This window comes from Lactuca sativa, chromosome 9 (assembly GCF_002870075.4).
Source record: "Lactuca sativa cultivar Salinas chromosome 9, Lsat_Salinas_v11, whole genome shotgun sequence".
Classification (NCBI taxonomy): domain Eukaryota; kingdom Viridiplantae; phylum Streptophyta; class Magnoliopsida; order Asterales; family Asteraceae; genus Lactuca; species Lactuca sativa.
In genome coordinates, this window is record NC_056631.2 from 61643107 (window position 1) to 61651291 (window position 8185).

General features: G+C 38.0%; 1 pseudogene; it reads right to left on the reverse strand.

The window, feature by feature from the left end:
- Positions 1 to 2590: 2590 nt before the first annotated feature.
- Positions 2591 to 3330, reverse strand: LOC111903055 (oil body-associated protein 1A-like; annotated as a pseudogene).
- Between the last annotated feature and the right edge of the window lie 4855 nt (positions 3331 to 8185).

Genomic DNA, 8185 nt, shown 5'->3' on the forward strand with positions numbered 1-8185 from the left:
AATAACAGATTACCCGGTCCTTAGGCCGCCATTTGGAGACCAACCCACTTTCAGCAGGAAACAAGATCACCACTAGCAAATACACACTTATAAACTTCCTACCCAAGAATCTCTTCATTCAGTTTCATCAAGTGGCTTACATATACTTTTTATCCATTGCAACTCTCAATCAGCTTCCTCCTCTTGTAGTCTTTGGAAGAACAGTCTCTCTCTTCCCTCTCCTTTTTATTCTCATAGCAACTGCTATAAAAGATGGATACGAGGATTAGAGAAGACACAGATCAGACAGAAATGAGAACAACAAAGAATCTCTTGTGACATGGTGCTGATGTGGACAAGTGATCCTAGTGGCATTGCTTACATACAAGCCATGAATTTAGATGGAGAGTCGAATTTAAAGACACGTTATGCTAGACAAGAAACATCCTTAATGCCATTAGGGTCAATATCAGGGGTAATTAGATGCGAACAACCTAATAGAAACATATATGAGTTCACAGCTAATAGAGTTAAATGGTCATAAAGTTTCCCTTAGTCAATCAAACATTATCTTACGTGGGTGTCAGGTGAAAAACACAAAATGGGTTATAGGTGTTGTTGTGTATGCTGAACAAGAGACAAAATCTATGCTAAATAGTGCAATTTCCCCTTCAAAAAGAAGCAGACTTGAACAAGCAATGAACTCAGAAACTATCTGGTTATCTGTTTTTCTATTCATATTGTGTCTTGTTGTTGCTATTGGGATGTGTTTATGGCTGATGAGTCATCAGGATGCAATTGATACGATTCCTTATTACAGAAAGAGCTATCTTATAAAGGGAAAGTTTCCAGGAAAATCGTATAAATACTATGGGATTCCAATGGAGACGTTTTTTGCGTTTTTGAGTTCTATTATTGTGTTTCAGATCATGATTCCGATATCTTTATACATCACCATGGAATTGGTTCGATTAGGTCAATCTTATTTCATGATAGAAGACAAACACATGTATGATATCAGTACAAACTCAAGGTTTCAATGCAGATCCTTAAGTATAAATGAAGATTTAGGTCAAATTTGTTATGTGTTTTCTGATCAAACTAGAACACTTACTGAAAACAAAATGGAATTCAGAAAAGCTTCTATTTTCAGGAAGCATTATCATAATCCACCAATTCTGGATAAAGAGAATCCAGGTTTGACTTTTTGACATTTGACTTTCTTTTAGTAGTTTTATTTTATAACATTCTTTTTTTCATTTTATAACATTCTTGTTTCAACAGAAGCAGACATGAAAGGAAAAAAAGATAAAATCTGATATTACTGTGGATCCTGATCTCATGGGGTTGCTTCATAAAGGGTTAAATGGGAATGAAAGAATTTCTGCTCATGAGTTTTTTCTAACACTAGCAGCATGTAACATTGTGATTCCAATTCTTAGTCAAAGACATGCTACCCCTTACAATTAAGATATACACAATTAATTGCTGGAAAATGTGAGATTTTGTTACCATATATTGAGTCGACGCACCCAACGCACAAATGATGTTCAAATCAGCGTTCCAAAACATTAATCGGTGTGCCCAAACTTCAATCGGAGATCTAAATCATCGTATAATAATTACATAACCAAATTATGTAGTGAAATCACACATTAAAGCAAATTTCAGCTGTATGAACACAAAATAAAGGCAAGTTAAACAAAAGTATGCGTAGATTGCTGGAAAGGGATATAGATACATGATGAACTCACCAAAATCATAAACGCAGATAGTGACATAGCGAATTTGCAGCGAGAACTGAGAAGGAGAGAAAACCTTATCAGAGAATGAAAGGATGCATCTCTGTGGTATGAGCTGATTGTGAGAGAGGTGTCGTTATAGAGCTGAATGGTGATGGCGTTTTATTTGATTTCTTCAATTTTACCACAGACCATGACTATTGACTAGCCTCTAAAAATCAGGTGTGCATGCTGAAATGGTGTTGACACATGTATATATTGTGTGTGTGTGTTGAAGAATAGTTGAAATGAAAAACTTACATGCCAACTAGAAATGGCTCTACATAAGAAAACAAGTGAACTTAAATCCACTGATGTGTTCACTTTCACCTACAAACCAAAAAAACATAAGTAAGTTTCTACTTCAAATCAAATCAAAAGTCAAAACCAAACAAAAGCAGATGCATACCATTTCACAGAGACCTCGAAAAGCATCCTCCTTTTGAATATCATCCCGAATTTTGTTGACATTAAGAAATTTAAGTATTGTCAAATGATGTTTTAAGTAAAAATTCTAAGAAAAAGGAAATGAGGTTGAAGTTGTAAAAATTTTGGGACTTACATGGCTAAAGCAATATGCCATGCTTGCATAAAATGCTCCGTGTGAGGTGATACAAGCTGAGGACAAACTCATGCAAGTCTACATAGGGTGATTGCACTATTTTCAGTGACTTATTAAGCCCTTCACAAATAACATCAAAAAATACTAGATGATTCAGATGATAAACAAAAAAACAAATAAATAAATAAAGGACATTTGACACTTATAAAAAAGATAACTGATACTTGTCGCCATACCAGTTACTTAGCAACAACCTCAAGAAACTCAGCTAGGCGTGGGTGCAAATGAGTTGGACAAACCTAATAAACAAAAAACACCAAAAAAAGTTAATATATAGTTAACATAAACCATTGTTAACAACTAGACGTAATGAAATTGGATGACTATATTCCCAAATTACCCTTTCCAGGTCTCCAAGCAATGCAAATTGATATCTCGTACAATAGTTTTGAGTCCAACTCCATCAGCGTGTGCTTTTGAGTGAATTCCTTGGGATAAACCTTCCATATACGCCCTGTTATCCCTTTCCTTTTTGAACAAAACACCATAGCGAGACTCCAAATATGTAATAATAATCGATCGATAGAGTTTCTACATAAGTTGCAGGTGATCAAAAATGGCGGAAATCAGGAAATGTAAATTGTACCTTTAGCGAGATTAGGGTAAAGCCATCACGAATTAGAGCCATCATTACCTTTGGGAGACCTAGGGGAAGTTGATCGCCTCTATCCACCTGCCAAAAAAGTGAATCGTCTTCCCGTAAGTTTTCGGCGCTTTCTCCCGATCTTGCCGCTCAACCGGACCAGGGACGCCGGGGAGGAAAAGGACGTCGCTCTTCACCTCATACTCGTGGATGTGCCACATCGGCTTTTCTGAGTCCGGCAAGGTTAAGAACAGTTTTTATGTTATGATGTTTTCAACTCCTATTAACCGGGCATCGACGACTGGACGATCGTAGATCAAGCACTGTCTCATATCCTCGTTTTGATGGCGACGGAGACGGGGCATAAATGGAAGGGGGATATCAGAGCACAAAATAGAGAGACAGGGGAGGCAGGAGAGAAAAGAGTCGAATGAGTGTTTAAAAAAGCCCTAGAAATTATCCCAATGATTTTCAAATATATGAATTGTTGAGGTATACAACAGAGATGGCATCGTGATTAGGGTTTGTAGAGAAAAGGGAAGAATAGAACGAAGGGGATCTTGAAGCGGGGTATTAAAAATTTTAAGAATTTTGAGGGGATTTCATTTCCCCCTTTCAAGAACGCGCGTTTTAGTAAAAATCATAAAGCGACAATCACAGAGGACGCACGTTTTAGATAAAGTGCCCTCCGTGTTTTTTTTTTACATTAGACACTAATTTAAGGGCACGCAATAATGCGTGATCTAAATCCTCAAATTTTTTGAACAGACGACACGTTTTTATTGTCACTCTCTTTTGCGTAACATAAATTAGTGAGCGTCGTGATTTGCGCGTCGTAAAAGGGTCTTTTTCTTGTAGTGGACTTTCCTTGGATAGAAGTGGTCTAAAACCAAAACCCTAACTTAGTACTCAAACCAAAACACCATAACTCTTGCATGGAGGGAAGAAAAGAACCAAGATCACATTTTATGGTTCTTAGCACCTAAAATCGTCTGAAAATGATAGCTCTTATGGTTAGAGTAATCCATACTCATGAGCACCAAGACTAAGGGACCAAAATGCATAAAACTTAAGAGCTAGTAAGATCCAATGAAAACATTCATCAAGTTTCTAGCTTTATACCTTTTGGAGGTTGCTTGCAAGGTGGAAGTTTCGGATCTACAATTTCTTAAAGCTTCAAAGATGATCCCACTATTTTCTTTTCTCTTTAATAACACAAATACACACTCTCAAGCTAAAAAATTCTCACACAATGGATTAGGGTTAGCAAGGGACGTTTTAGGAGGTGGAGACTGATGAAGGAAAGAGTTTTGAGGGGATAAGGATGTTTAAATAATGCTCAAAACCCAAAATTAGGGTTTCATTTGTCACATAAGCCCAACGTACTCATGAGTATGCCTATCATACTCACATGAGCACATGACTCCCTTTTAATGAGCTACACCATGCGTACGCCCAAGTACGCATGGTGTAAGGACCAACTTTGTAATACGTTTTCATACTTAAGGTCAAAATGGAAAATACCTGACGTTCGGGTGTTTAACATATATTGCCAAGGAATCCCCAAGTAAATGTTGTTCACTCAGGGATCCTTTAGGATAGATTCCCTTGCTAATAACGTTTTAGGATCAGGAAGTGAGAATAAAAGGAATAGGTAATTCGGGTTAATTACTGTAAGTTGAAAACCTCTGTACTCACCAGATTTTTCAATCTGACCCACTCAGTTTCTTTGTATCACTAGTGGCGATACGAAGATACTTCGATAATAGTGTAATCATATACTAAGGGATTAAAAGAGTTTGTAGGCCACTAGTGTAATTACTGTAAGGCTTGTCAAAGCTTATGCTTATGTTTCTGTATCAATTATGACATCACACGTTTAATAAAGCAATGAAAAAAACATTTCTTTGGAAATACTTTTATGGGGCCAATTCCGCAAATAAAATTTAAAATGAGCATAAATAAAATGTCTTTTCTAACCATGAAAAATGGGGATGTCGCATTTGCCTCCTCTCCTCGAAATGGGCTCTTCTTCATTGGTTTGAGTGGGATTCGCATGCTTACCTCGATTCTTGTTTGAGCACTCCAACGTATAATTAATGAAAAAACTGGATTTGTTACAAGTAAAACATTTTATTTTATCTTTATAATTTCAGGGAGCATTATGGTGTAACGACCAAATTTTACAAAGAAAATTTTTCACTTTTGAGTTAATCAAAACAATCTCATAAACCACAGATTCCCAAACATATATTTTCAAATTAATATTCATTACATCTTTGTTTTCCTTTTTAAAACAAAGAGAGATAGAGTGCGCGCCACGTCATCACGCTGGGCCCTTGCCCTTGGGCTCAGAAGTACCTGAAACAAATCAACAACCTGTAAGCGAAATGCTTAGCGAGTTTTCCAGAGCATACCACATGCAAACACATATACATATCCTGATAGCTAATTAAAGCTACAAACATGCCACATAAACCATGCAATACAATCAACAAGAATGCCATGGGCTACCCCACATGGTCTTTACCTAGGACTGACATGGGCTACCTCACATGACCTTACATCCAATGCCATGGGCTACCCCACATGGTCTTTACCTAGGAATGCCATGGGATACCCCACATGGTCTTATATCCAATGTCACGGGCTCCCCCCGGGGTCTTCCATACCAACATAATATCACATAACATAACAATTCATAAATGAATAACACACATACAACATGTACACATAATGGGCCGACCTTGGTGCCGTAGACCCATAGGTATGGTGAGAAGACTCACCTCCGTCCGATGAATACGAATACTGCCCTCCTAGTAATTCCCAGCCTCCCGAGCTCCAGAAGTTTTGCAAGATGCTTTTAATGCAGGATCTTGAAGCACCCACTTGATCCAAGCTTGCTTGACCACCCCTTCTTCTTGAAATACACACAAAAGGCCACAAATGCACACTTTAAGGCTTAAGAATGATCTCACAAGGTTTCCAGGAGTATATGGACGTTCGAAGGCTGTGGAGGCTCTCTAGGTTTTAGTCCAAGGAACATAAGGTTGCTTAAATAGGCCTAAAGTCCAGATAATTAGGGTTTTGCAACCCTAGCGCGTACGCCCCGCGTAACTCAAGGTACGCCCAGCGTACCTTGATTCCTCCGCGACCACATCCATGCAGTACGCTAAGCGTACACTTAAGTACGCCCAACGTACTTAAGGGACCATTTATGTAAATAATATAATCCTTAGGGTTCTAAGACTTACCAAAATTTTGGATGTTACATATGGTTATTTTGGTTTGCATCTCATGGCCACCTCCTAAACCATACCTTGACCTCGACCTCGACCTCATCCCTGACATCGTCCTTTATGTCCTCCTCTCCCTTGATCACAAGTGTCCCTCGTCGGGTTGCTTAGATTGAAATGCCACTTGGCATGTGTAAGCAATAGAGAAGGTTTACCCTCTCGTTCTCCATAACGTTGAAATCTCTCTTCGTGGGTCTTGAGACGACACACAACTTCTTCCACCATCATGTTTTCAAGTCCACAAATTACTCGATCGATGCTACGATTTCCGATTTGCATAGAGGTGGACACATGATTTCATATTAGGTATGACACGGAAAAAAATCGCCTATAGTGGCACATTTTGTATTACGTAGTTGCACATTTTTTTAAGTAGTGACACAATAGTAGAAAAAAATTCAAATTTTTTTGCGTTGCATACACGGAAGTGAGGCCTTGCCAGTGCCAGTGTGGGACACCAATAAGAACCACATCTGGATTTGCATTATTTACATCAGGATGGCTCGAAGACATTTTTTCACCATCTTAACCTCCTCGATATTTTCATCTAGATATTGAATAACGATCACAATAGGTCATAATAGTATTCAATCTCATAGCAATATCTTACACCAATTCACCATCTTTCATCCGGATCATCTCAAAGTCACTTTACAAAGTTTGTACTTTAGCCTCCTTTACCCGATCGGCTCACATACGAATCATCTGAAACGTTTCTCATGCTTCCTTAGTCGTGTCCTTCTCAATTATCTTTAGAAGAACGTCCTTCGGAATTGCTTGGTCAACGGCCACAAGCGCCATCCAATCTTTCCGTCCCTCCACTTCCATGTTTTGAATTGCATCCAACATTCTTACTCCCAAATTGCAAATTCACCCGTATTTTTATAGCACACACTGAACAGTTCATCTTCATGAGCATTAGACACTGCAAAATAACACTACCCTCCTTTGGGCACCCTCACCTAAGTGGACAGTGCGATAACAATACCCTCCTTTGGGAACCCTCACCTTCAAGTGTGGCCAATCAGCCATTTTTGGCATATACTTGGGAATACAATAACTAGACTCGGATACCACTCGGAAGTAAAAAGTTAAAAGTATGTCGGTGGTCTCCAATCAGTGAGCAAAAATGCAGATTTGCTGAGAAAGACATGGGAAAAACAGGAGACATAATAGCTAGCTAGCTATTGTCGATAGAAAAAATATAGTCTTAATTATAAAAGGAAAAATTTACTGCTGATCGATTTCATTACTAAATCAAAGGAAATATACACCTTAAATAGGCATTACATCTAATATTTAAGTTGCAAAAGTACCAACTACTAATCTACAACATGCTTCATAAAACAAGGAAAAAATGAAGGACGATTGATTCATCCCCCTAAACTGACAGATCTAGACAGCAAAAGAAAAGTCATTTTTTAATAAAAAGCTGTCGAAATAAGGTTTAATCATCAAAAAGAGCTGCGATGAGCCGATGAGGCCGTGTAAGCTCTGTGCAAGTTGGCCACGAGTTCGGGAAGCCAAAAGAGAAGTCGTTCAGAAAAGTGAACAAGTGAAGTGATGGCCACACGGCTCACGCACAACTTGGCCATAAATAGGGGTAAGCCACAATATATTTCTAAATTTTATATACAGCATATTTAATACTTGAATTACCACAAATAATTTGATACCTCTACAAACAAATTATAACTTGTTGATATGAAACATATTCGATATGTTAATGCCGAACAGCCAAATTAATATGCATGCATTAGATACGTATATATATGTAAAATATATCATAATCTTTACACGTGTATGTAATTTCCTATGCAAATGTGAACATCGAACATACTTCAACAAAACCAGGGGAAAGGGTGAGCGGCATTATTTGTCTTCTTCAAACTCCAACACATCAAAAAGAAAACATTAAAAAAAA